This window comes from Anser cygnoides, chromosome 2 (assembly GCF_040182565.1).
Source record: "Anser cygnoides isolate HZ-2024a breed goose chromosome 2, Taihu_goose_T2T_genome, whole genome shotgun sequence".
NCBI lineage: Eukaryota > Metazoa > Chordata > Aves > Anseriformes > Anatidae > Anser > Anser cygnoides.
In genome coordinates, this window is record NC_089874.1 from 123,681,370 (window position 1) to 123,705,176 (window position 23,807).

A 23,807-nucleotide genomic window follows, 5' to 3' on the forward strand; every position below is an offset into this window, starting at 1 on the left:
TTCCATTTCTGCTACTCTAACTCATGAGATTACTTGTTTCTTCTAGTGCAGTAGGTACTTCAGTCCTTCTCCGTCTTGATGATTCCTTGCAGCTTTGTGTCGTCAGAAAGGCTCATCTGTGCACACTCCTAACTTATAGCAAGACATCTTAGGAAAATAGGAAAAAAGACTGGGACCAGCATAATTTTGTTGATGTAGGAGCTTTTCCTTTTCAAAATAATTTCTTGTCTTTTCTCTGTAGTAACTATTTTGGTCACATTTATAAATTGCTTCAGCTCTTCTCCCACTTCTGTAGTGATTGTCTTCATCTGAACTGAAAATTTCCTATGTCTCATCATGTGAAATGTTTTATGAGTCTAGAGATAAACATACTGCATTGACATTATCTAGAAAAATCAGTGCTAAGGAAGGGTTCTGGACTAGTAAAGCCCAATATATGTTTTGCAAGTATATGTTGCAGTTTATCTTTCCAGTTTTTCACGTACCCTTAGTTATTTTTGCTGTCAAAATTGTTCGAAAACGTTATACTTGAGGTGGGGATAAGGGGCATGCATTTTCAAACCTAACAAAGAATTATCAAAAATACCTATATGGTGGCCCTCAGGAGCAAAGCAGTTGTGCGTTGAGGGAGGCGATGTTGACAGGAGTAGTAGAAGAAAAACATCTTGCCCTGGAAGAGGGGAGGTGATGGTAGAAAGTGTCTGACAGTGAGGCTGAGTTTGCTGAGCCGTGTTTGGAGGCTGCTTGGTAAAGGCACACAAGTGAGGGGTAGATTGAGGCACGCAGGTTGGTTGGTGCCTTAGCGGAGGAAAAACAGGCTTTGGGCAAGAGGGGAGTGGGCGAATGGCAGCACAGGTACGTGGTGCCACATCAAGGAAAGAGGGACACCACAGTGTGCTCAGGACAGAGCATTGCAGCAAGTTTGGTGGAGAGAGGAAGCTAGAGAGCGAGCCGGGCTTGGACAGCCTGTGGAGGTAAAGCAGTTGAAAGAGATGGGGTTCACTGAATTGCGGTCTTTGCAGCACGGTTAGTGTTGCAGAAACACCAGAAAAGAGGATGGGTATAGGGCTGTGGAGGGTTTATAAGAGAGCCCAGCAGGGCATTTCTGACAGGTAAAGAATGAGCCAAAATGGGCTGTCCTTTTTGGCAACAGGCGGGCCAGCATACAAAGACAGGGAAGGTTGCAAGAAGCAGAGAGAAGGAAGGGACAAGATCTAATAAGATGATTCTTTCTTTCCCTGCTAGAATGATTTCCTTCAGCTTTTTTGTTTGGTGTCTGCCTATTTACCCTTGAAGGATTTCAGACCCAGCCATATTATTGTGCTGTGGGTCAACTATAATGTGGCCTGAGGTTGATGATGGAAAAAGAAGAGTGTAAAGCTCACCGTGATACGGAGAAAGGTCAGTGAATAGTATGAAGACAAACATATCTCTATATATCTGTTACATAATCAGAGTCCTAGAACTACAAGAAAGCCTCTTTGCTGTGAAGTCATATCCAAGGAGCTCTGCACAGTCAAAGTCTGTCTGCTATTTGGATTGCATAAACTTTTGTCAACATCAATCCACTTCTTTGAGATATTTATGGGCTTTAGTTAGGCCCTTGCTGCAGTTCCTGGGTTCAGTACTTCTTATTTTCTCGGAGTTGTCATGTGAAGGTCATCAAATGCAGAAAGAAAAAACAAACTCTACTTCCCAGCTGGGTTTCTCCTGCATTGTACATGGCCTTCAAATCTTAAGGTGCCCCACAGTGCTAGGAGGATCACCTTGTGGTCTTTGCCTTTTCCGCCTGGTTGTGTTGGAGCTCTGACCTAATTAAGGCGATACAAAGGCAGAAAAATCCTGCCCTCCCAAAAAAAAAGTCATATCCTACACTTCATTAGTTTTCTCCAAACCAGGGTGGTGAAGAAAACAGTGACGGGTGGGAAAATCTTGGAGCACTCGTGTGGGGGTCCCTGTCTGGAGCTTTGCCTCACCCCCTAGGGTGGCTCCAGGATTCTTGCTGCTGGAGCACATCCCATGTAAAGCCGTTCTGTGGCTTGTGCATCTTCTTGTAGAGGCCTGAATTTCTGCAGTTAGTTTTTTCTAGAGGAAGTTACTTCGGGGGGAGAGGGGTGTGGATTGCCTCTTTTGTATGATTGTTTTTCCTAAACTGAACTCTTTTTAAAAATTCAATAGCTTGATAAGCACCTGGCTACTATAGACTAGTCCCTGCTGATATGCAGAAATGACTCAGGATGAGTTATAAGCTCTATTTTTCTGAAGCTTTTTTCTTCAGCTTGACTATTGTAGTATTTATTGTCATAAGAGATGCACAAATCTTCCACCCATGGCACTCCCCTAGTAAATGAACAAGCTAACCAGAAGTTCATGTTGTTTCCTTAGTGGATACATTTTCGGAGATGATGAAACTTGTCAGTTACAATGGTTGCAGAAACACAATATTAAAATACTAGGTATATGATTTTATTACTTCCCTGAAAGAGCAATAAACAAAATAAAATTCTGGAGTTTGTGAGAATTTTAAAAGGAGGACTAATTAGCTTCCTCTCCCTCTCTTTTTTTGAACACAGTGAATGTTATCTCCATTGTAAAGGAATTTAACTTCTGTGGTGAATCAAATATTTTTTTTTAAAACCATAATCTTTTGGGGGCTATGCCAGAGTGGGAAAGTTTACGGATTTAAGGCATTAGGTGGCATAACCCTACTATTGCATCTACCAGACTTAGTCGCATAATGGACTTGATGTAAAAACCAAAAAACCACAAACAAACAAAAATGGGGCCAGTAGGTCACGTTAATCAATTGTGTGCTAATCTCAAGCATTAAATGCCTGCTGTGGATTTTTCACTTAGCCCTGGTTAGTGCTGACCTGTATCAATATGGGGCATTGAGCTGCTCAGAAAGCTGGGGTTCCTCGTTCTCTGCTCTGGAAGGAGCTCCTCATGGAGGAGGAAAGCTCTCCATACATGTTACATAGGGAGTCTTAAGTGGACTTACTGCAATTTTACAACCGTGGTTGCCAGTTCTGGGGCTGTTGCCCAGCTTGCCAGAAGTAGCATTATTCCACCGAACGTAGCTTGTCGAGATAGGCCTTATTCTTCTGTAGGGCTGCTGATGTCATGGTGCTTATCATGGTAAGTCATCCAGAATTACCTGCTGTGTGATAAGACAAAATGTTTCCACTCAGGCCTGTTGAAATAGTTTGCTTCATCTTGGTATATTTTTAATTGTTTTGATTTTTTTGGAGTTTCTTAGACGTTGTGTTGAATGAAAATAAACCCTGCTTATTTTTTTCCCAAGAACCTAGTACCAGGCTGTCTGATTTGTATGAATTCTGTAGCATGCAAAGAATAGAAAATCATTTTTTCATTGAACTCAGTGGTAGTTGACTTCATTTTTCATCATTGTCCCCGAGTCCTCCTGCCGTTGCATTAGAAGAGCTTGTTATCCTAGCAGTTAATAAACTCCTTAATAACAGGGTTCTTAATGGACTTAATAAGCATAAATGCTTATGCTAGATAAATGCATAATCTGCCACCTAAATCAGCCTTCCCTGGTTTGTACATGCCAACATCTTCAAAATAATTTTCTGATCTATAAGGTGTTTTCAAGGAAGAGACGTGTTTATGCATAGATCTGTTTAATAGTGCTTAAAAATAAAAAAAAAATAAAAAATGACTCACTCTCTCTTAGTGCTGCTGCCTGCCGCAGCCACAATTTGTAACTTATATTAGATTAGGTGCTGTAAGCCTCCAGAGGAGTGAAAGTATTTTCTCATGTGTCACACGAACAGTATGTGATAAGAAGCACTCTGGTGAACTGTTTAAGCAGAGAGCAAGCCTTAGATAAGTGACCTCAGCCAAAAACTATTCAGTCACTTCAGTGTGATTTAAGTTATCTCTGCCCAGAATTGCTTGGCATTAAAACTTAATTATTCTCATATCCAAGCTTGATATATTCACATCAATTCTAGATGAAGTTTTCTGTTACCTGTGGATTATTCCTGCAGGGGTTTTGTCCTCTGTTGAGCTTTCTAATATTTACATTGTCTTTCTCCTCGGTGTTCTACTAATAAGACCAGATAGGTTCAAAGGAATGGATAAACCTATATACCCCATGCTTAATTTGTGACTGTTTCAAGTTACATCTTGATAACCCATTTCTATAAGAACACGTTCTTTTGCAATGCTCGTTCACTTGAGTTTTCACTATGATAGGCAGCCTGTAATGAAAATGTTGACTCATCTGAATGATATTTTTGTTTTCTTTATTTTGTAAGTCAGATTGCAAGATAATTTCAAATTACAAGTATTAGATCACATTTTTCTTGAATGATTGCTTATGATCTTTGCCAAGTTAGTTCTCTTACTCACCTACTTTAGTCACAGGCAAGGTTTTAAATTTCAGTGTTAAGGGAAGCAGAAGAAAGTGTTTATATAGAGTCCTGGATGATGATTACTTCATATCTCGTTAGCTTAATATTTTGAGTCTCTTCAAATTAATGGTACTCCTTGTGTTAAAGAACTTTGTGTAAAGAACAAAATGGATTTGTCTTGTAGCATAAAATACGGGTAATCTTGAGAAGCACTAAGGCCTGTAAGGTGAAGCCTGGCTATGCATGTAATATAGCTTTCCATTCTTCTATAGATTGAGCACCAGCACCCTTTAATTTTCAAATGCTTTAATTCTAGTGCAAGTACTTGAATGACTCACCAGTTATCTAAAGCATCAGGTAACTATACCTATATTTAGCTTTGTTCTAGCTTCTTATCCTTGTTTCTATCTTAATTTTCTCAGTTGGAAGCTACAGTGAGTTTCGTCAGTGTTTAGAAAATCAAAAACCCCAAACAACCTGGGAAGCGTTCCCAAGTGTTCTCATGAGTACAACCGCTTCAGGCTCTTCAAAGGCTCTTTCTGCTGATGGTCAGGGGATGTGGAGAACAGGTCCTCTAGCTTCTTTCACAGTACCTTTAAACGCAAGGTACATAACCCCACCTGCCAGCAGGCAACACTTTCAAGTTGGAGGTGATACTTTTCTTAAAAAGAGGTGCCTTCCTTCTGCTACTTGCTGTGGGCTCTGCCCTGGTTGTGGTGTCCCTGATACGGGCTAGCTCCAGTGGTACCTTCGTTCTGCTGGTTGGGCATTGCCAAGATGATGGTCCCAGGGGGGTTTGATTCAGGCTGTCTGAACCCTAAGAAATGCACAATGAAGTGATGCAAGTGAAACTCCCAGAGAAAATGGGAACCAGTTAATTTAAGAACATGGTTTTAGTTCGTAAAAGATAGATCAGAGATTTCCAGACCCCAGCCTTAACTACTTTCCTTGTTCGTTGAGGAAATGCTGTGTGCTACAGACGGCAGTACTTAACCATGGGTCGGGATGTCTGCCTTTTTAGCTCATTAGATCCAAGTGCTGGCTTGCAGGGGTTCAGACAAGAAATCAATACTGTTTTTCCATCTGGCTGCCTTGAAGACTATGAGAATTAAAACTGTTTATCTGTGTAAAGAGGAGAAGGAAAAAAAAAAAGCTACATCCACACTGCTAGAAGTACAGCTAGCAAATACGAACTGCTGCTTGGGTTTGTTGCTGGGAAGGATCTAGTATTGATAATTTTGTACGTAAGTAGTTATGGGTACATTCCCCTGAGGTTGTAGTAGCAAGATGCAAGTAATGTATGCAACAGTAACTTTTTTTTGGTTTTCCTCACAAATTTTGTAGATTCGCCTCCAGCAGGCTTTGCAAGTTGATGAGGTGAGTGAAGAGGTACTGTCAGCTGGAAGGCATGCTTTGTTTTCTGGAGTTCTGTGCCTCCTGATACTTCTTAGGTGTGGATTTAGTCGCCCTCTTCTTCTTTTGGACATGTGCTCTTTTCATTTTCCTTTTGCTTTTGTTGTTCTGGGATTTTTAGACATAACAAACTTCTCAAGTGTATCTATGCATCTCTTCCACTGCCAGCATATTCTACAGATAACTTTTTTTTAAAATCACCAGTCCATTTTACGTATTCCCAGTTAGCACAGTTTGATACTTCTTCCTCTCGTATTTTTATTTACTTGATGTGAGATACTCTAGTATACAATGGAAGACTTGGAGTCTCTGATCTTACTCCAGCTGCTCTCTTCTGTTGAAGCTGAAGTATATATACAGAGGCCAAAAAAAATGTAATTACTGCAAAAAGTGAAAGATAATTTTTGGACATCTCCTTTATGCATGCTCAGATCTGTGAATGTTAATTTAAATCCCACATGCTGAATGAGTAGAGACTTCTGAATCTAGTCAATTTTTACACTGACTTATAAAGTAGAATTAAAAAAAAAAGTGTTCATAGATTTAATGTGATTGTCTCATTTTATTGCTGAGATACAAAGCAATAGTAGAAGCTACTGTTTCCTGAAGTACTGTACTAATTTTTCACAAGAAATAATTATATTGTAAGTGCCTAAAGAGAAAATGAGCTTTCTAAAGTCTTCTGAGTGTCAATATTTCAGAGCTATTTCAATTTGTTTTTAATGAAACAGATACAGAATTATATAAATGGTGTGGTTGTAAGTACTCAGAGAAACTTGAATACTTTAAATGAGACAAATGATTAGATTTTTCAGGTTAGGCATGTGTACACTGTAACTTGTGTGCTGGACGGCTCAGTATGAAAACTGTCCTGTGTGTAGGGTTATTTACATTGCTTTCCTTTGGTCCCTCCAAGTAAGGATATTTACGTTAGTGAGTGGGATCTGGTAGGATTGCATGTGGCCGTGCAGCTGAGTACAGAAATGATGTTTTTTTGTCATACATAAATTTGTTATAAATATGAATACTACGTACAGTGAAGTAAATGTTAAACACTTACGCAACCAAGAAATTTCCTCATGTTTCCCTTCTCCAGCAGCCCTTTTACTGTGGTTATGCTGCTTGTGTTTTGACTACAGCCAGCTGGAATTTGCTTTGGAAATATCAATGTCTGTTTTATTTGCCGATTAGCTTTGAAGCAATTTCTTTTTTAGACCCTGGTTAAAGGGGACGTTTGGGGAGCATGGAGGGACTTTCTTGTTCGGCTAAAGACTACATTATTACAGAGCGTGCAGAACACGTATGTTTGAGAGTGACTGAAAGCTCCAGTTCTGACTTAATTTAATTTTGACCACTTGCCTTTTGGTTTTATTTTCCAGTGGTTTTCTACCTAATTTTTACAGGGACAAAAAAAAAAAAGTTGTTATATTATTACAGGATTATTGACTTCCCTTTCTACCTCTGGCGTGTTTGGGATTCTCAGACTTACCACTGAGACATCATCCGCTTGAGGAAGCAGGAAACAAATGATCTAAAAAAAATTTGCCATCCTTTAGAGTGTACAATATTAGGAAAGATGCTGCATGAAGACCTGTAACCATCAGCCTGCATTGTGCCTAATCTTATGTTGACATAAATTCATGCCAAAAAAAATAAATACCCACTAAAGTGATGTGCAGTCAGCAATGATAAGTTACAGTGCCAGGGTGTCAAAGGTTTTTTGTTGTGGTGGTGGTGGTGTTTTCTGTTTGGTTTGTGTTTTTTGTTTTTTAAATGTAAGACTGAAGGTCACAATGCCTGTGCTTTTAGAAACTTATCCTGGAAGCACTGGGGATTTGCAGCTGGGATAAAGGGATAAAAGGCACCATTTGGTTTGGGACTCCCCAGCTGAGGATGAGTCTCTGGATGGCCACCTGAATAGTACTGATGGCGGTAGTGTTACAGCAAGTGACTTGAATGAGGTTCGTATGCCATGCTGACATGTGCTTCAAGGACATGGAGCAACATTTTTTGCCTGCAGGCCTGGGAGGGGAAGGTGAAGAAAATGCCTGCTGTTCTGGCTGGGAAGAGTTTGAGAAGGCAGACCGGTAAGTGATTTGTCCCCAGGATGTTGCAGAGTTCCCCTGATGTGCATTTGCCATCTTTTTAGGAGCATTCTCTGCCGGCAGCCCCTGTGCTGGTTGTGACGGGATCATCACTGTCCCCTCATTTTAGGTGGAGAGCTGCGCTGGAAGAGGAGCGTCTGTTCAGTGGTCAGGGAGGGGGAGAAAACAAGGGGTGCGAGTCTCCAGGCTTTAGGGTTGGGCATTCATCTTTCTTCATTTATACTAATTTTTCATAACCATAGTTATGTGAATTCTTTGCACGTTTTACATTAGAGCATTGGCTAAAAGCCACAAGCAGTCGTGGAAGCAGGGTCTGAGATCTTATCTGCCCCACAAACTTCCAGCTGCTAGGCCTATAAGCTGCCCAAGGTATAAGTGCACTCATGTTCAGGAACATTGTATGGAATAAGTCCTGAAGAGTTATTCATACAAGGGCTTTTTGCCTTGCTCCATTAAATAATTAAGCCTCTCTTCCTGGAGAGGCTTCTTCATCTGTGCCAGCAAAATGCTTCTGGTTTCTTGTATGAAGACTGTGAGACTGGGTTCTGTACAAAGTCACACTTGTTGGTTTTATATGGATACAATTTCTAGTCATTAAATTAACAATCTTTCTAAGATTGAAATCTAAATTTATTTTACGCTGTACTAAAAAGGCTTGAAGTTTAGTAGGCTGTCTTCAGACTCATTAGCCTTGAAATGATAACCAATGCCATTGCATACGAAGCTAGTTTTTGTCTGGGATTCATTGTGCTGAATATCTTCAGCTCTTGCGTACAGTTCTGGGATCTGAGAGTTGCTCTGAAACTCTGGATTATGGGTGGGGACCGGAGACATGAAGTCTCAAAGGTTTTCCGTCTCAGCTCCCAGCGAACTCACTGGCAGCGGGGCGGTTTTCGAGTGGGAGCCTGCACGCTCTAGTGTCTGCGAAGAACCGCTTCATGTTCTGACAGTCGCACCTTGACTTGCTTTCTAGTTGTGTCTTGCAGCTCAACATAAACACCTTCTTGTGTAGGGAGATGTAAGAGAGCGGAAAACAGTCTTTGAAGAATAAAAAGACCAAAACAATGGGCTCTAGAGAGCTTGATAGGTCTTCATTGTCATCACAGAAGATCAAAGAAAGCCACAAAGTTGCACTTTCTACCCAGAATTGGAAATAACATCCTTAATTACAGAAGTGAGCAAGTCTGACAATTTTTCCTTCAAAGGAAGGAACGCTGCGCCTTGTTCTTCAGCTGTTGCGCTGTTTGCAACATAGCATTTTTGAAAAATTACACCTGTCCTCTGATGGAAGACTTGCATTTAAAGTTTTCCTGGGCCAATCTATAGATGTCTTGATTAGGTATGCTCAGCATCGGATTGTGTCACAGATTGCAGTAAGCCAGTCATAGTGAAGAAGATACTGAATAGAAATGGAGAAGAAAGTGCCTGCGGTTGTGATAAAGAATAATACTGCGGAGGTGCTGGAGTGCACTTACTGTAGTGCATGCTTGTTTTTTCTCCTTCTGTACTTCCAATGAGGAAAATCCAGGAACAGGTCTGTACTTGTGTGTCAGCTTTATGGCTTAAATGATATTCTTGGGATCCCTGTTTTCCACTCTGAGTACAAAAGACGTATCCCCACTTATGAAGCCCTCTTGTGGCCTGTTTCATTGTAGTTTTAACCTTTTGAGCAATTGACTTTTGCTACCATTATACCTCGTGTTACGACTTCAGAATCTTACAATCAGTCACAATTTATTTTTTTTAAACCTGTTTGTTATTTTCTGCTAATGCATCACTTTCACTTGACTGTTGAAGGCAGAGGCTATTTCTGTAATATATTTTACAGCTTTTGGCTCGCTGGGGTCGTGATCATTGTTTTTATGGAAGTCAAGCATACGCTATATGGATCCACTATTTAGGACTATTTTTGTGCTTGCCTTATTATTGATGAGCAGTGTGGTCCATTTCTGTGGTTCACCAGCTTCATGGCCATCTAGCCAGCCTGACAGAAGTCATGAAGTGGTGGTTAAGAGGCACATGTTAGTCTTCTAAAAGTCTTGGTTGTGCTCACAAATGTGTAGTACTTCAAAATTAACAGTTCATACTGCATCTCTGATCAGAGAAAGGGGAATTAATGGACCCAGCTGTGAGGAAAAGTAGAGAAATATAAGTGGAGTGGAAAGAGAAAAGGACACGAAGGATGTTTGTGTAGTTTGATGTAATTGCAGAAATATGGTGTAGAGTTGGAAGAAAACATTACAATGAAGGAGAAGTGGAAGGATCTTGGGGAGAAATGAAAGCTTGATATTGGCATGGAGATGCCGGAGTGGCGTGTGTGACAGGAAATGTATTTCAGGGTGATGACATGAAGCCTATAAATGATCTATCATTTGAATTTGGGATTTCTGTGTTCGTAGGGTGCAACCAGAACAATACTAACATCTACATTCTCCCATGTCTGGTTGTGTGGGCAAAGTGTAAGTGCTCAGAGTAGTAAACTTCCAACAGGCTTCACTTTAGATCCTACAGTGTGTGCTGGAAGCATCCATCAGTGGCAGGATGAAACACACCTTACTGACAGCTTGACTGCTCCTCCCGTGGTTCTCAGAGGTGGTAGTGGCAGATTGATGTCTTCATTTTGGTCAGCCGGGTTTTCAGTGAGGATACTGCCAATGTGTACATCTGCGGAGGTGAGGGATGGTGATGGTCTTTAGGGTGTGTGTGTGGGAGGGGGGGGGTTATTCGCTTGTTGTTTTTTTTTTTTTTTTTGAGGAAGAAATGAATGCTATTAAAAAAAAAAAAGTTGTTTTTAAATCAGTCTGGTGTCCTGCAGAGAATCCCTGTTTTGTTATTGGGACTTCTCTACCTGTTATTAAGTACCTAAAGCAGCAGTCTAGGATGCTTAGGGATATAATCAGCATATTTGAAAAGAGAATCAGCCCTAAAGTTGGATGTTAGCTTACTAACTCTGAAACGTGATCAGTACCATTTCTGTGTATGTGCATGCACACATGTACAGGTAACTGCTTTCTTACCAGGTTCAAATTAGGATCAATTCATAAAATATCCTTGTGCTCCTTAAAATGAACATATCTTTTTCTACACTGAGTGCCAAACCTGAAGGCTGATCTGATATTTGTGACTTCCTGAGAAAGGTTTACTTGGCAAACACTAGGCCTGTGTTTTATTTCCCTCCATGAATGATGATGGTGTTCGTGGTGCATTTACCACCAGCCTGCAGACTGCCCAAACTTCAAGCACTTGCTGAGAAGGGAGAGGACACACCAAGTAACTACTGTGAAGTCAAAAAGGTAGTTTCCCCAAGAAAAAGAAAATAATGCTAGATAAATATTTCTGAAAATCAAAATTGAAATCTAGAAAAATTTGTGAAAGAAAAAATTAACCCTACATCATTTAATCCGTCTAAATGCAAAAAAAAATACCAACATACGTGAATCTTAAGATTTTGTTGTTGTTGTTTGTTATGTATACATAACCATGGGATGGTTTAGCTTGATTTCTTCTAAAAGTCTAATGAATGCACCAAGCCAAGTAAAATATTCATTAGAGTAATTGGTTCAGTTCAACCTCCCAAGGCTACAGCTTGGAAATACACACACTGTTGCCTTTAGAAATGCAGCATGTTGATTCAACAACGTTTTTACTCAACTCATTTTCATTCCATATGCTTACTATATTTTGCAAAACCCGTTTAAGTAAATGCTGTAGCAGTTTCCAAGCAATATTTGGTATTTTTTTTAAGTCAAAAGTTAACTATTATCCGGAGTGAAACGTGTTCAGTCATAAGGCACATCAGATTTTTTTTTTATTTTAAAATATTTCTGAGTTGAAACCACTGTACGTTTAAGTACTTAAAAAAAGCTCTCACAGCACAGAAAAAGTTTTGTTCCCAAAATAGACATCCATCTGTTAACTCACTTAGAAGTGCCTAAATGACGTGTAAAATTTATTAATATGCAAGCTAGGCAATTTTCAGTTCTAAGATTTGGTTTTGGTTTCATATCAGTTCATCCTGTCCATAGGTTTTCCTCTCTTCTCCCCTCCGTGATGGGCATCTGCATTGGACCATATGGTTTTGGAAACTGTTGATTGAAACCGTTCTGTCAAGAACGGGGCCGGAAAAAGCCTACCTTGCTTTTCATTTCTAAAAACATTGTAGAGCCCTTCTGTTTCCATGCGGAGGAGCAGGAAACTCGAAGTTCAGCCCAGATGGATCTTTTGTGCCAGGGACAAGCTTTTGCTTTCTATGAAAGCCTGCCGAATATTGGCCAACTCGCCTACCTTTCACAACTTGCTCACTTCCAACAGAGATTTGCTGGGGCTGCGAAGCCTCTTGTTACGGTGTCCTCAGGAAACCTCTCCCAGCCTCCCTAGCTGGCATGCGTACTCATGGCCGTATCCTGTCACAGGTCCTGCGTGTGATCCAGGCACTTGTGTGCGGTCACCACGGGCGGTGAGGAGGTTGGCAGAGCTCTGCCTTGTGCTCGGCAGGGGTTTTAGCTGACTGCCTTTGCCCTCGTCAACCACCGCAGGCTCCAAACATCAGACCCGAGGTGCTATTCCCTGCACCTCCTTTTCCCTCTAGATTGTCCGAGGAGGTAGAAGTGACTGACAGAATAGATACAGAAATTCAGACTATTATAGCTGGCCTTTTAAGCTAACCACAGAGGTTTAGTGAGCGTTCATTGTGCTGCAGAACGGAAAATTGGTGTCTCTTGAAATACCAGATTTGCAATTGTCAACCAGGAAGCACTGTATTGGAGGACCCTGAGCTGCCATGTCACGTTGGATGTGGTAGGGCTGACCCCCAACTACAGTTCACGGCTTAAAAAAGAACACTGTTTGTATTTTCTTTCAGAGCCAGCAGCTCATGGGAAGGAGGCAGGAGGCTGGGCCTGTGCAGGAGCCATCTGTGAGGGCCCGGGGAGCTGCTGGGCCAGCAGGGGACGTGCAGCTGAAACTTATTTAATTTCTCTTTAAGGACTCTGGGTCTCTTTGTCACCTGTCATAAGGTGGCTTGGTGGTCTGTGGATGTGGATTAGATTTAAAGAATGACTTTAGAGAATGACTTTTGTGTGTCTGTCGTTGCTTACCATACAGGAGTAGCCCCATAAGCTGGATCAGAGGGCTGGGGTCAAGACTCTTAGGCCCGTTCCCCTGTTAGTACCTTTGGCAAAATGTTGTTAGAAAAGTCATTATAGATCTGATCGTCTAAGAACTGTCAATCTTCTTCACTGGGATTCACATCTCCTGAACTCTCTTTAAATTAAGTTTTTAACCTGTGTGTAACAGCCCCCTGCTGTTATTCATGAAATATATAGTTTTCTGGATTCAAGCCATGCTGCTGAGAAACTTGGAATATTCCACAGAGTTTTAAAGAAGCACGGTTTATAAAAATTGATGAGCTCCTTAGATGATGTAATCCGAAAAGGAAGACTTAATAAAATAAACTCCTTAGTTTATTGCAACACAAAACTTAATGTTGACTGAAAGTTGACTCAAGGGGCAAAATGTCACTCTTCCTGCATTTCATTTTTATTTCTCGCAATATATAGCTTTGAGAATATTTTTCATATAGAAATGAAGTCTGCATCTAGCACAGAATGATTCTTTTTATGAGCAATTTTCCCTGGCAGATTAAGAAAGCTGTGACACAGCTATTTGCATATTATCAATAAATACGGTCTTGCACTGTTACCACATGGAAGTCTTGTTCCATTGGTAACGTTTTATGCAGTAGCAAACATAATTTTTGTACTGAAGTAAAAATACGATACATAAATGTTTATGAACAACCTTTAATATCATGTACTTGGACTGTACCTGATACTGTATGGTGCTGATAAAAGAATGGGAAAAAATGCCAGCGTGGGCATGTAGAAACTCATTATTGCAGTGGATCTTGTAAGTGTAATGTTTATGGATATGTTTTATGTGTAACGTAGTGGAACATCTTAACAATGTGTTTTAAAATTATATACACCTAATTCTGTACTATGATGATAGTATGGCAATAGCAATCCTGAAAAATCTACTGTATCTTATGAGAGGCAGCTTAGCTACCTGGCACTTTAGAAAAACCAACTGTGTATTTCCATCCTGACAGTGAAGTTTAGAAACCATTTGGCCACTATTGAACAAGGTAATATATGAACCATAGAGGAACAGGAAACTTCTGAATTTTGTTGTGCTGATCAGAAAGAAGATTTATGGTAATATACTGCTCAGGAATACTAAATTGCAGTGCTTGTGTCTTCTTTTCATTATTATTTACCCAATACTTTGTTTCCTGAATAACTGTAGGAGCTGTTGGCATCTTTCTAGTATGCAATGGTCTCTTAGATCAAAACATTCCTTACTTTTGTGGACTTGCATATTTATAAGATGCATGTAAGGTTTACTTGAATAAGTTCCCCATACTTCTAAGGAGTGTTGGCCTGCTGAAAGTGTTTTCCAAACGAGTTCAGTTGTTTTGCATAATGGCACAAATTTCCTTGGCATTTCCACCAAAGCCTCGTGAAAGCTGTTAGGACTTCATGTGCCAGTGCACACACAAGCCCTCAGGTCATCTGAATATCTGCCCACGTGTGAATGTAAAGGACAGAGGTGGTCCTGTTGACCTCTGTAGGGCTACTGTGCACTGAAAGCCTGCATTTAGTACCTTGCTGGTCAAAGGTATGCCTTGTAGATTGTGAACTACAGTAAATAAATCAGTCTGAGACCTACTGTGTGTATTACATTGGTAATGTATGCATTTAAAACAAGAATCCCTACTGACAGAGTCCACTACTACGTTGTGTTCTCTCACTCCAATAGATCCAGCAAACCACAAGTGGTCAGCTCTGAAAGCACACTCCTAAATATATCCTTTTTTTCAGAGACGGATACAACCCCTTCTCAGAGGCAAACGTTTTTGGGGTAGGGGGCGAAAAGCCAAAACAGCGATGCACAGGAATTATTATTATTATTATTTGCCTGCACCTGGCTGACTAACAGCCCCGAATCCCAACGCTTTCGGCTGGCAGGTGCGACGTGCCCACGCCGTAGGTCCCCGAGCAGGGTGGCTGAGCAGCTCGGCGCTAGGGCAGGCAGCTATAATTAGCTTAGCAGCCCGCTAAGCAGCGCTGGGCTGGCCGGGTGGGAGCCGCAGCGAGCATGTGCTGGATCCTGCATGTGCCCGGCTCTTATTGGCGGGCGAGGCTGCTGCCTGCCGGTTTGATAGGTTTCCCCAGTCATCTTCGTGCTGCATTACAGACATAGATACAGAGGTACTGTGTGCACGCAACGGTAGAGGTGCTCGTCTCGTAGCGTAAAAGCAAGCCCGCGGATGAAAGGCATTGGTCTTTGTTATAAAACATCAGTGCTTAAGGACTGCTAGCCGCGAGCGGAGAGGTCGGTGGAGGAGTTTTACTTCGTGGTAATTACTTTCAGGTCTTTATCTCTCCGGTAAAACACAGTCATGCATGAAATGAATACTGTTAATCATGTCATCAGTTTAATTTGATCTCGCCTTCATTAATATTGTGTGTACTCCAGTGGGAGAGCCGTCAGATTACAAAATGTCATTAGAGTGGATTTAGTACAAAAATAGAGTGTATTTGTGCGGGAATATTGCTTTCATGTGAAATTTTGAGCCTGTGCATTGGAGTAATTTTACTGGTTGCCTTTTGTAATGCTAATAGAAATATTTCTTTTATTGAGATGTGTTCTGCAAAGCGATTGAATTAGAGCATTTATGACTATTGGTACATGAAGAGAAATCTCTGAACAGTGATTAGTTTAAAGAGTAATTCTGTGAAGCGTTCTTTAATTTGATCAGACCAATAACTATCTTGATGCTGCTCTAGCAGAAAGATAGAGGGATGAGGAGTAATATTCTATTGTTCTTTCAACAAAGATGCTGTAGCCTTCATGTCTGGGTGGATTCTTTGTTTCATCGACAGGATTTGATTTTCAGTGGCTTTCAAAATGTGAAACTAAAGCAACCCTGCCTGGTAGATTGCAGTATATCCTTTGCTTGCACGCGCACACGTATAGACGTAAATGCCTGTATTGTTCTCAAAGGCTGAATTTTGGCCTATAGCCTTGTTTATTGTCAGAACTGCCTTCAGCAGTAGAATGAAACAAGATGCGTATGCCAGTCTTTCCCTCTGTGATTCTGAGACTATTTTTACAGTATTTACCAGTGTCGTATACTCATTTAAGTTCTTCTCATTCTTGACCTACGCATCAATTGATCACAACTTTTCCAATAAAAAAGCGTGTATATTTAATGAGCACTTCTTACAGTGAAAGCTGTTCAGAACAGAGGGAAGCAAGCACGAAGTGTGTGTATATGTGTGTGTGTATATATATATATAAAAGTCTTAATATAGCCGTGCTTCATTTGATGGTGTTTGAATACTGAGGCTGACTGTTGAGATTTGGAAGTTGATGCCCTTGTCTGTGTCAGACTCCAGAGCCCACATAAACTTGTGTATTAAGTCACCAGTCATCCGGCTGGCTGGCTGCCACCATGCGTCTGAGGTACGAGTCGCTTGTCTCAGCCAGTGTCAGAAAGGTGTCAGGAACGGGAGCTATTTTGGTACTAGCCTTCACTCTTCCCTCCGCACCTCTCAGTGAGGATGTTCTTCTCCCTCCTGCGTAGACCAAAGCAAAATCAAGTCATTTGCTCCTAAACTATGTGGTGTGAAAATACATTGCCTCCTGAATAGATGCCCTTAGCAAATAGATAAATGCTCACTTTTTAACTTTATATGGCTGTGGGTACAACAGTTATGCATGCTTTGTATTTGTGACAGTGTATTCAAAAGGAAAAGTGTTTGGGATGTTTAAATCACAGCTAGCACCTAACAGTTTCTTTGAATTTTTGCTACTGACTAGAATAGTTACCTTGTTGTCTGCATTCATCTGGGTTTTATTTCCAACATTACTTCTTTTATGCAGACTTGGAAAATAGCTGTTAAGCTCAGACAGGGAGGTCCCAGGTTGTGAAGGCATGTTCTCAGGGTGTCACGTATTCCCTCATTGCTTCCAAATTAGCAACCAGAAGCTTCTTTAAGAGGTTTTAAGCTAACTTTTGTCTTCTACCTTTTTAACAGGCTTTTATGAAGTATATATCTTCATGACCTTTGTTACAGCATCCCGTGAAGGAATAAGTAATGGTTAGTTAAATAAATATAGAAAGTAAAATTCCCAGCTGAATTATGTATTTACCATATCCAGACAGCTTATTTTCAGGAGAGGCTGACATATCTTGCATTTTATTTTCTGCTTCATGTGTTGAGCTATCAATATTTGTAAGTAACATAAGGCAAAGCTGGACAAAATGCTATAAAAGTTAGCATATTTGTGGTGGTGGATACAGCTACCACCACCACCTGATGGAACTGGAATACTGCACCAGTAGCTATTAAGGTGTGGACCTCTTTACTTCCAAAAAGAGCTGTGATGATCTATACAAGCGTCACCAGAAAAAATGACAGTCATGAAACTAGAGCTGGTGACACTATAATTGAAACTTGCAGTGCTTTAACAGCAAGGAATAAGCTACGTTGTTATTGCTTCTCTCTTTTTTTTATAATAACCTCTTTTTTCTTCTTGGTAAACAAAGAAATTGAAGCAACAGTTCATGTGGACTGCTCTCTATAAACAACAACAACAAAAAAGTTGCCATCTTTGTTGCTATAAACATATTTTAACAATAACCAGCTTATTGCTACAGGAAATCTAGCATGCTTCAGATTATTCTTCATGAGATTTTATATTCCCATTTTGCCAGCAAGTTTTTTAAGTTTTTAATTGCTCTTTATGAGGAGCTGTGTGCAGTACGTGTTTGCTGTGTGGCTCTGCAAACTGCCCTTATTTCTGATGTGTTGCTCTGTAATTAAATCTATAAGTCATTTGTTATGTGAAAGGGAAACTTCCCTTTCCGACCCAGAATGCGGCGTGTGGTATGCGTACGCATGGTGAGAGCAGAAAAGTATGTCACAAAAATGAGTATCTCAGCTGCTGGAATGTTTCATCATATGTATATAACTGGCATAGAGTCACTTCAGTCATCTGTCACTAAGATATGTTTGTGTAGAAATGAGTATGTTGTTAACGCTTTCAGTGTCATACTGGTAATTTCATTATAACCCGATGGAAATAATCATATTCCTTGAAGAGGAGTGTTTTCAGAAGCGTTGGTTTTGGCTGCTAGCTGAAGATGGATATATGCAGTAAGCTGAGTACCAGTAATAAACAGCGTTACACTACCTCTGGTTTATTAAGGTATTATGTCTTTTTAGCATTACGTGTATAAGTGAATTTTGCATCAGTTAAAACGATACCAAACCTAAAAGAGAAGGGTGATGCTTAAGGTTAATGCATTTTTTTTTTTGCGGTCTGTAAGCAATGAGAGACTCCAGAAGAACGGTCAAGATAGGGATTTAAGATATTACCAACATGTTTATTTTGCAGGATTTGCACTTATATGCCGTGTTGTTTTTAAAGATGAGTAGCAGTAAGTGATCTGTGTAAAGGTTTACGTTAAAATGAGAACAGTGCCCTGAGGCACCTTTCTCCTTTTCCTCTGTTTTTGGAACCGACTCCAATTATCACTCTTCTGACGGAATGTCAGTCTGCTTAAGTGGTCGACACATTCAATAGGATATCTGTAAGTGCTGCTTATAACACACTGAAAGTTCATGGGAGATCAATAGCCTGTTTGTTCCCTGTGTTTTGTTGGGTGAAGGTCTTTCTTCTTGTAAATCTCATAACTTTGGGGTTGGGGTGAGCAGGAGGGGCCTGGACGAGAAGATGAGGGACGTCCTTTGCGAGGTGTGTGGTAAGTAGAGAAGGCCTCACTGTCCCCACACACTTACAGCACCGCTCCAGCAACACTGATGAACGGGATCCAAAATGTGACCGTGTCTCCTGTGTGGAGATGGCCGGGCAAAGAGGGGCAGTGAGAAGAAAGCTCCCCTCCTTGCCAGGCAGCGCGAGCAGTTGATGGGGAAGTGGCTCCGATGGGGCCGCGCTTCCTCTCCTGCGGGCCTCTCGCTTGCCTGCTGCAATTCATTCCAGGGGCTAACTGTGTGGAGCTGGAGACATATAGAGGATGAAACATGCATACCTCTAGGCACCTTTGTGTCAAACGTTTGCAATATATAAAGGAAGATTGTGTTCTATTGATCAGGGGGACGCAAGCAGCAATATTTTCTTGCTGTGGTTCTCGCAACTGCAGTGTTTTCCCTCGGTTGTATACATCTGGCGGAGGAGATTGAAAACAAAATGGATATATATCTTTATTTTTTTTCCTATGTTTAATCTCCTGTAACAATTAATTTTAATTGTTTGTAAATGTATTACCTGAGGTATTAACATGGCTTGATAGATTTAATGTAGAATGCAACTGGCAAATCATAATCCTGGTTGCTGTTGTCTGGGTAATGCTGGCAACAAGATTCCTGTCTCATTTCTCATTGTCTTTTGTGGATGTCTTTCAGCCACCTGTAGGCACCGCTGCTTGCTGCAGTCTTTTCACAGAGCAGCTGAAGTTTTCAACCCAGATCCTCAATTTGTAAACATGTCATTTTTAAACGTGAATCATCTATTCCCTTCCATAACTGACATTCCTTGTTGTGCCTGATACTTCTGTGGTATATCGGTTTATTAATTGAAGCAATATGTTATTTATACTGCAGATGATTATATGACCGTCTATTTTATTGGCTGTATATCTCTTGGGTTTTGTGGAATGGTTTTTACTGCATCCATTCCTAATGAGAATGTGCATACTACAAAATCTCAATGACAAAAAAGAAAAGGATGATAAATTATTGCCTTTCCTTTAGAGGACCTTAGCATTTGGGAAGTTGGTAGACTAGCCCAAAAATCAGGTTATTCTGTTCCCTTGTTAGGAAGTCTGTATGAATGCTTTCAGTATCCAAGTCATGCAGTCTGTGGTACAACTTATATGGATTAATAGTGCCACTTAAATGGAGAGAAATTTGAATGTGCAGGTTTGCATGGGTATGTATGTTTTCAGAAGTTTGGGAATGTTTGGCTCCTGTATCTGCTTGCAGTCAATGGTTATAATCAGCTCTTTTAAAATCTGGGTACTGTTATTGTAGGTAGTGATAATAAAGTAATGATAATAAAGGAGAGGTATTAATATGATGAGATGGCTGATAATTCAGACACACAATATGATACGGCCTCTGTCCCAAAGCATTCTCTGCCTGCATTATCAAGACAGAAAAAGGCAAGAGAGGAAGAGAAAAAACAGAGATGAAGATCGAAGCGTCTTTTATGTGACCACAGGCTGTGGGCTTGCAAGGTAGGCTGAACAGTCTGTGCTTTAGGGTCATAAACCATCACTGCAAATGTCTTTTAAAAGGGTGAAAAAGATCAGTATAACTGCTCCTGCCTGTGTAAGCACTGACAGTACAAACTTGCCAGGATAAGGATGATTTCCTTCTGTCTCAGTGTCATAATTGGCACTGGGTATTTTGGGCACTGCAGTCATCCAGAAATGAGTGTGCAGCTTTGTATTTCTACTGTGATCTTACAACAGCAGTCTAATCAGAAGATGTATGAGGGACTCGATAAATTGCATCCCTTTCTCTTTCATTACTGTTACATCAACACTATTGAAATCCGTGTGCCTTCCCCTCTGCCCCCCCACTTTCCTTTGGCATATTGTGGAATGCAGATTGCTGCTTTGGCCTCTGAGTCCCCAGGGACTTGGTGAAGCCCAGCGGAGGCAGTGTGCTTGCTGATAATTTAATGTGGAAGGCAGGTATCGTGGTTGGTGCAACAGAACAGGACCTTGAAGTAGTAGATGGCCCCATTGTCCTTAAACGTTCAGTTCTTTTTCTTCCCTGTCTCCTTTCTAAATTTGTCTGCCCCGTTTTCCCATTCAAATCCATCTTCTCTTTTGTATTCACTTTCTCCAATCAAGCTCTCTCTGCCTTTCAGCTTCTATCTGCCATTCAACCCTCTGCTCTGTGACATCTTCACAATCACCACTCCCTATTGAGTGGGCAATATCTAAAAATACCTTGTAGGTGGAGGTGGCCAAGAAGGGCATGCAGGTGAAGAATTCAAGTTCTCCTACCAAAAAAGACCTGATTTTTTTTTCCCTTGTTTTGTTAATTATTTGCTTACTGATGGAAGATGTCCTTGGCTCCTGCATGGAAAGCTCATTTTGACAAACGCGAATCTTACCCCTGACCTTTCCAAGTCTGGCATGTCTGCTTTTCTTCTCTTACCTCTTTACTGAAAACAAGTGTTGCTCTTCATCTTCCTGTCATCCCCCTGTCATCTCTGCATGAGGGCTTTCCAAAGTGATTAATGAGTTTTGCTGACTGTTTTCTGAAAACAGGGCCCATGTCTTTCGATCACGTCTCCGTGCAGGTACCCCACATCCTCGGGGCCTCTACAAGGTGGTGACCTGAGGAGCTGCCCCTACCCCTCTTGTAGGTGTCGCAGGCAGCAGCGGCACAGCACTGACCTGAATCTTCACAGCTTCGCTGCTGCATACAGGGCTGCAAACCCCGTGGATGCTTTCTGGCCTAGTGTCACGTCGGTTTTGCTCTTCTTTGCTGGCTACTTGGCGAATTTGCTGCGCTGGCTGCCTAAAGGGTCCTGCGGGAGGCCAGCAGCTCTGATTCTGCCCCGGGAGGAGGTTTTGTGTGTGCTTACATCAAGTCCTTGCAGAGCAACAGCCAAGCAAATAGTTTGGCTGAAGTATATAGGGCTTGGGTTCGTTGTCTGTAGTGTGGCTAGATAAGGGATTTTTCCTATGGTACATGTTGAAAAACTGTGGTGCTTCTTTACTATTGACTGTGGTTTTTAGCTCTCTAAAGAACCTGAGTTTCTGCAAGTATTTTCTCTTTCCTTATGCTACAAAGCAACTTACACTTTCTTATTTTACTTCAGCATGACTCTGAAGCCTAAACTTGCATCAAAAGCGTGTTTGCAACTAAGTCTTAAATCCATTCTTAGAAGACATCTACAAATACTGAATCCATCTGGTGTTGAATTACTATTGATTTTTTTTTTTTTTGCAAGCATGCTGAAACTGGATTGATGCTTCCCTCATCTCCAAGAAATACGTACATCTGCCATTTATAGCAGCTCTTCTGACTTTGTGGAACGTACTACTGGAGGCAGTAGGATCCTATACAGAGCTTTTTTTTCTGCTTCTTGCCAAAATCAAGTATGGAATTATCAACGTATATACATAACTCTTGGGGAGGAGTAAAGAGGATGGAGCCAGGCTCTTCTCAGAGGCATTCCATGACCGGACAAGAGGCAATGGGCACAAACTGAGACATGGGAAATTCCATATAAGCATAATAATTTTATTTTTTTCTGTAAGAATGGACAAATGTTGGCACAGGTTACCCAGGAAGGTCCTTGGAGATCTCCAAAAGCCATCTGGACATGATCCTGGCCAACAGGCTGTAGGTGGCCCTGCTTGCAGCAACAGGTTGGACCAGACGACCTAGAGAGGTGCCTTCCAGGCTCAGCTGTTGTGCAGTTCTGTGATCAGAGATCTCCCAACAGCTGACCACGTAAGGCCTCTCACCTCTAGGCAAGTTATTTTTTCTATATTAATCCTGCTGTCCAAAATTACTTCATTTATACCTATCCTTATGTGTGAGTGTGCACATGTGTACATATGATAAGCATACATCTACCTATTTCTAGCTGCTGTATAAACATAACTGGAGTCAAGGACAAACTGGAGAAAATGAGATGAGAAAGGGTTGCTTAAGGAGATTATTTTTTATATTTTCTTACATATAAAAATTCCATTTCATACAGACCACACTTATTTTCCATGCTTTATGCAGCCATTGTAAATCTTTCTTACATATTTTCCCTCCCACAATAATATGTCAAGTCGGTATAGTCAAAAGCGCTATATAAAATTGCTTTACAGAAAGCTTTATTCTTCTTAGATGGCTTCAGTTGGGCCCCACTTATACAGAATTACATCTTTGTTAGGGACCGTGTTAAGCTTAAGTGGGCAGAAAGTGCACAGAAGGAAATCTGCATGAGAGAAAGAGGAGAATAAAGGGTTCTGGGCCAGAAGAGGGAGGCGCACCCTCAGTGGGAGTCCCCTCCCAACAAAACGTAGCTCCAAATCCACTAGCAAACATGGAGAGCTGGGAACACTCAACAGACACTTTGTATTTATGCAAATACTTTTTGGAGTCCTAAATGCACCTAATTACCGTTCTGCTTGCTTCAGCCCTGTTTCTGCAGCCTGTGTGTAGGTCTGACATCACTGCTGAAAACTGGAAAGCTGGACAAGGCTGACTGACTACAAAAATTAAATTTAGTCTTTGGGTACGTACAAACGAAGCACCAGGCGACCCTCAGGGCAGTGTTGGAGGAAGCTGTCTACAGGCATCCTTTCTAGTATGCTTTGGGTAACTTTGTGGGAGAAGGGCAAAGCTCTTCATCCCATCCCTTCAAAGCCATTACTCCTGCCTTATAATATTAACAAGATTTCTTTCTTGTTTTCATCCCCAATTAAAGTAATTTTCTCCTTGTTTAAATGATCACCATCATTAGTATTACATTGTTTGGGGCTGAAGAGGTCGTCTTTGTTTACATCTTGGCCAAGACAAGTGCCAAAGAGTGCAGACCTAAGGTTTTATATTTGAAGTAGCAGAAACATTATCTTTGTTCTGACAAGCATTTGGATTTTTACTGTTTAAATACATGACAATGCCATATTTTCTGTTCTGACGGTCTGTGCTCAAATATGGTGAGGGATTTATTTTTCCTGCTTGTTTACAGGTTCTGACATAACATCTTAGAAATGGTACGTAGACATTTCTTGCAGTGAAGGCATTTGGAAAAAAAAAATGTTTTGAAGATGAAAGAAACCAATTTCTATTTG

At 40.9% G+C, this 23,807-nt stretch overlaps 1 protein-coding gene across 2 annotated transcripts in view; it reads left to right on the forward strand.

The window, feature by feature from the left end:
• The window catches only part of FAM110B (family with sequence similarity 110 member B), a 108,472-nt gene that overhangs the window by 37,360 nt on the left and 47,305 nt on the right, over positions 1–23,807 (forward strand). Inside the window, exon 1 of one of the 2 annotated variants that reach the window (XM_013185911.3) lies at positions 15,161–15,317. The exons of the other annotated variant lie outside the window; for it this stretch is intronic. The gene's annotated coding sequence lies outside the window, so the exon portion shown is untranslated. Of the gene's footprint in view, positions 1–15,160; positions 15,318–23,807 lie in introns of those variants that run through there. 2 annotated transcript variants of the gene reach the window in all.